General features: G+C 39.6%; 1 long non-coding RNA gene across 1 annotated transcript; it reads right to left on the bottom strand.

Moving 5' to 3' along the window:
- Positions 1 to 341: 341 nt before the first annotated feature.
- LOC133400649 (uncharacterized) lies at positions 342 to 3,880 on the bottom strand. Its single transcript, XR_009768368.1, has 5 exons — positions 3,648 to 3,880; positions 3,135 to 3,213; positions 2,361 to 2,519; positions 1,885 to 1,980; positions 342 to 1,473 (listed from the first exon to the last, which is right to left on the bottom strand). It is a non-coding gene; the product is annotated as an uncharacterized LOC133400649 (long non-coding RNA).
- Between the last annotated feature and the right edge of the window lie 2,135 nt (positions 3,881 to 6,015).

Raw genomic sequence — 6,015 nt, 5'->3', positions numbered from 1 at the left:
TGCAAGAGATTTTTTAGTCTTCTCAACTTTTTCCTACTGTTGTTGACTTAACTAAGGTTTACAAGTTACGACAAGTTCTGCCAACTTGGATTTTTTTGTTGACCTAATTAGGATAATCTTGTAAGGCTAACGAAGAAATTCTGGTTCCAATGTCATGTATTTCTCCCTTCACCAAACACAGATATTCTTGTTGAATAATCATACAATTCTTACTCCAGTGAGTTAAAAATGTACCTATATGAATAAAGGAAAATGTATGTTGCTGTAATTAGATTTTAAAAATGCTCAATAAGTAGATTTTGAAAAAACAAAAACAAAGCACAACTGAATGTTATCTGAAATCTTATTTATTTTGTTTAACAGTGCCTCAAGTACATTTCAGAACGTCATGGGTAATCGGGTCAATTTCTGTAAAAAAAAGAAAATATTGACGTTTTCTTTTTCTTTTGGGTGCTTTGAGCGCCACAGCACAGATGTTAACAGTGAAGTTCAAAACCAAAAGAAAAACAAAGTATGTGGGAGGGGAGAAAATAAAAATAAAAATAAAGTGTCCAGCTACATATAGCAACTCATGCACAGACCCTGAGCCGAACTTAACCACTTGTACATAGCATAGTGCCACAAATGATTGGCTGTATACCCAGAAGTCTTACATGGGCATAACTATAATGAACTAGAGCAGTTAAAAGTTATTTGAAATTTCACCATCAATGAACAGGGAACTCACTGTTAAAACACCAGTTCTGCGCTTAATGTGAAGTGGGCAACACTTCGACAAAGCTTTTAAAATACTGCATGACAGAATCTCACCATATATTGTCAACAACATAGATTCCTCTGACTAAAAACATATCTAACAATGATTTATCCACTTAACCTTCACATTGTCCAACCAGGTCAAAATGACCCATCCTGCTTTGACTGCCCCCCCCCTTCTTTCTTTCCTGCCTTCATTCTTCCGCTACTTCCATCCCTTCCCACCCCCTCCCTCTTTTTTCTTCCTCTGTCCTTCCTTCTTTCCTCCCCTGCTTTCCTCTTCCATTCCTCCCTCCCTCCTTATCCTTCCTTCCTTGTTCCTGAACCAAAGGACAACAGGAGGGGAACATTTCATCTAATAAAAATAAAATTTTCAATCACCTACATCCCTATGCCAGTTGAAACAGGTGACATTTTTTTTTTTTTTTTTTTTTGCATAGATACATGAGTTTTTCTTGAACAACCGAGTTAAAAAAAGATGGCCTGAATTGCTTCAAAGGTATACCTCATCTGCTTTGGACAATCAATGTTGAGGGCATACAGAAGGCCAAAGATGTATGCCAAGGCCGTAGAGAGGTCTGGAATGTTATGTAGCACGATGTCCTCTTCAAACACAACTGCCTGGTCTCGCACAAATGCATCGGCATTGTCATCTTGTCGGATGGTGAGGATGGCAACAGATGCACCGTTCAGCACTGGTTCCAAAATATCAGTGTCCTGAGGAGAAATAACAGATGCATTATTGAGAGCTAAGAAAAACTAAAGTCGAAATACATTTCTAGTGATTTGAACTTAAACTTCCGTACCATGCTGGTCATTTGACTCATGGAGGTTTTAAAAAGAAAATTGATATTTTTCTTTTATTAATGACACAGTAGCTTTCACCCACCAACCTTGTGATGGGTTTTGTACAAAAGTATTTTCTCCTACTGAACACCCACCAAAAATGCCGAGCTGCTTCTCAGCAGAAAAAAAGGGAGCAAGAGTTACAGAGAATTGTAATCCTCACCATAAAATTACTCTATGTGGACAGCACTCAGGAGGCGTATATTTCAATTTTGGATGAACTCATCCTTTAAAACATCTCATGGGAATTAGTTTCACTTGCATTACTTTTTCAGTACTTACCAAGCAGTTCAGGAAAACCTTTGTTACATCTTCTCAGAGGAAAATGGGCAGGCCTCTCAGTGCTGCTGTCTTTCGGTGAGACACAATGTTGGATGTCTAAAGAGTATTCAGTGGAAAACAAGCATTTCAATTAGTATGGTAACATCGTGTACTTTATACACAATGTAAAATCAGAACTCTTTTACAGTAATGAAGATAAATCACAGGTCACATCGAGCAACATATAAAACTTAAAAAAATAAAAAAATATTTATTTATTTATTTTAAACACTGCAACGATGCTAACAATTTTACTTTGCGTTTACAAATTAAAATGATGAATAAAAGAGCATAAAGCAATGACTGCTGACATTCATTTTTACTGACACATGTCCATTAATCCGTTATTGCTGGAGCAAACATCTTTTTCTGTTTCTCTTATGAGAAAAGTATATTCATACTCCTAAAAATGTCAGGCAAAAAAGCACTTTACTCACCTGTTCATCAAGTTTATCCAGAAGGTCTTCCGTCTTCTCACCAAGAGTTCCCTTCTTAGACCTGTACAGTTTCAGCAGGCCAGGCACAAATTTGTCAAGGGATGCATTGAAAGTCCCCAGAAGGTCTTTGCTCGTGATCTGATGAAATTCTTCAGATATCTAAACAAGACAATCAAGCGAAAATTGCCATTTATTCAGTACAGAAAATTCCTGGGCACCTGTCTTGTGCAGTCTGCACCATGTTCAATGCCTGACCATGTTATGAACAGTAAAACCTACTTCAAAAACCTCTCGTGAATACGTCTTTTACACAGGAATGGAAATACCCTCAAAAACCAGTATCAATATACCAATGCATCTTATCATGTTCCAGTGTAGTGTAATTCTATAATTACAGTCAATCTAGTATAATACACCATCAATTTTCTCTACAGTTTATCCTCACTAGGGAGCGCTGGATCTTATCCCAGCTATCATCGGGCAGGAGGCGGGGTACAACCTGAACTGGTCGCCAGCCAGTCGCAGGGCACCTAAAAACAAACAACCATTCACACTCACATTCACACCTACGGGCAATATAGAGTCTTCAATCAACCTACCACGCATGTTCTTGGGATGTGGGAGGAAACTGTAGTACCCTGAGAAAACCCACACAGGCACGGGGAGAACATGCAAATTCCACACAGGCGGGGTTGGGATTTGAACCCCGGTCCTCAGAACTGTGGGGCAGGTGCGCTAACCAGTCGTCCACCGTCCCATTTAGGACAGTCTTACCTCCTCAAAAGAAAACAGCGCAGGTCACCTCTCTTGGACCTCAGATACCACAGGCTGGCACTCCACGACCTCTCGCCGCCTGAGGGGGAAATGTTAAATGTTAAACTTAACATTGGGACTGAAATCTGCTGCTGTCTGAAAGTAGCCTTATTTACATCACTGTCATATAATTTACGCACGTCTGCCATACACCGACCAATGAATGAGTCTGCATGACGGCGCCTGCCTGCACCTGAATAACTTACATGGATGGGAGTTTGTTTGTTGGTCATTGTTAACATATCTCCACACAAGGATAACACTCAACCCATTTCAAAACGGGTAATAAGATAATACGCTATACTACGGCAGACGTGCAGTAAAAAATAAAAATAGCCAGTCTGAGATACTGCCATTTAGTGATGACCTAAATATCAAACATGATTAACATTAAACCGTACCAAACATTACTTTTTTATATAAAACCTTAGCATAGAAGTAGGAGAAGGGCTGGAAATATCTTAGTTAGCTTACCTGCTAGGGCAAAATGGTTGTCCGTTCCCGCTTCTGTCCAGAAAATGTTTAAACGCTCGAATGTAACTCCAGACCAGACAAAAATCCGTAATGGTAGAAACAATTCAGTTCACATCCAATTGTCCACGTTTGGTCAAGTTTTCTTCGGGGGTTTCAGTTAAGAAGTTGTCGACGGACTATCGTCACCCGGCTCCGGTTCAGTCGGAGTTGAGTTCGCCGCTCGGTCAAGTTCAAACTGGTTCAGACGGTGTGCGCATGCGCACTTCAGTCATGATGTGGAGTTTCTCACAGGTTGCTGATTTAATTAAAAAAAATCTACTCAAAAGTCTAGAATCGTTGTTGTGCTGTTTAGAAAATATTAGTTAGGACAACAATGATAGAAATGTGTTGGGCAGACAAGTTTTTGTAGATTGTAAATCGAAACCGTGATTTCTGAGTCAGTTTACTTTGAAAACTTTATTGAGATCAACAAGTGCTCGTTATCGTTTTTACAGTGTATAGGCATGGAAATAGATTTGGAGATAACTCAATAGTGTGGGGAACGGTGCATGCATTTGAGTATTGGGACATGTTGGATTACATTGAAAGTAACACTTACATTCAAGGGGGTGTAGTAGGCTGGGCCCAGGGTGGTGTCTCTGTGCGTGGGGTCCTGCTTGCGGAGCACACCGATGGTGTCCTCCTCGTATCCACAGGCCTGACCCGGGGATGGAATAGATGGTACATCGTACTGGCTGGCAACCCGCTGCAGCACGCTTTTAGCTGGATGCGCCTGCAAAATGATATTTTGTTACATTACAGCCATATTCAAGATCAAGAGTTCAAGATAAGCCATACTTAACTGACACTGGGGACCGTTAAATAAGCAGCAAAAGGCAACGTTCCACAATTCATTAAAAATAAAAAAATTTTAGGTGTATTTGACAAACAAAAATAGCAACACAAGTGACTAATATTTTTGGATCAAACAGGGCGCGTTTAAATGCCTCATTTTACACACATACTGTATATATTTTTTAGATATTTTTTGGGGCACATTTTGTTTACAAAACTGGAATTTGACCACTACCGCATTAGTTACAGGGGTTCTCCCAACTTTTTTATTTTTTATTTTATTTTTTTAGCTGCGTCCTGTCAACACCGTTTCTAGGATGACGTGTGACGCCTGCCATGTGCAATCACAGACCGTTGCTATTGATTAAAGGTTTATGTAAAGTGCAACTCTTGTACAATCCTACCGTCTAGTGGAGGAACATTAAACGCAAACAAGTTTGTGTTTTGGACGGTGTGGTATGGGCTTATATTAAAAATCACCATTTCAACAAAAGAAGAGTTGTTCTTCCTGCGATGTCTCCTCTCCACTTAAAAATAATAATAATAATTCTGATTTGGGAGGCTGTAACAGATTAATAACATTTCCATTCATTTCAATGGGCAAAGATGATTTGAGAGACACGAGTTTTGAGTTACGAGCGCGGTCACGAAATAAATTAAACTTGTATCTCAGGGTACGACAAATCAAATCAAACTTATTTGTATGGCACATTTTATATGTAAAAATGCAACACAATGTGCTTCACAACAAATAAGATACATTACAGCAATAGAACAATGTAAAAAGACACACCCCTCCCTCCCCCACACAAAAACAAACAATACGAAAACAAAAAACAATACGAATGCATACTATGCATACAAACTAACCGTGAGTGTAACGATACAATAGTCCTCATCAGCACACGTGCGACAGAGTTGTGCAGTAAATGCAGATTATTAGTAGACTTTTGGAAGACCAGAGAGCAGGGCGTCACAACAATCTCGACGACATGAGATCGAAGCATGCATCACCACCTCTGTGTCAGCTTAAGAGAGAAACAGGCCGACTCTGGCAATGACATTGTGCGCATCCGGCAGCTGCAACTCATTCCAAGTATTGAGCAGCACGTGCTGTTCATTAACTTACCTGAATCAGGTGACAGCAGCAATTTGCTCCCGTCTCTTGTCCTCGACAATGATACAGGTACTGTCACCACGTGGACGGAGGAGAAGCACATACAACAATGCTTTTCTGCAACGGTGGCCCATTGTTCAGTATTTCTACCCAATATATTTTCAGGAACATTCTCTTTCTTGTATAATTGTATTTTCCTGCATGTGTGTCTTATTTACACTGCCATGTTTAAACACTGGAGCCATGATTTTGGGCACATATGACATACACATGGCTGTAAATTCTATTTATATACCACACCGTAAAATACTCTCAAATGACTATACTTTTAACATCCAGTAGTAATGATGTTTCTATTCAATTTGGTGGTGATGAGCCATACGAGAAAAATATCTCTTTTGGCTCCCAGAAGAAATA

This window comes from Phycodurus eques, chromosome 3 (assembly GCF_024500275.1).
Source record: "Phycodurus eques isolate BA_2022a chromosome 3, UOR_Pequ_1.1, whole genome shotgun sequence".
Classification (NCBI taxonomy): Eukaryota; Metazoa; Chordata; class Actinopteri; order Syngnathiformes; family Syngnathidae; genus Phycodurus; species Phycodurus eques.
Note: the sequence above shows the minus strand (reverse complement) of the source record. Positions and strands in the feature narration are given on the sequence as shown.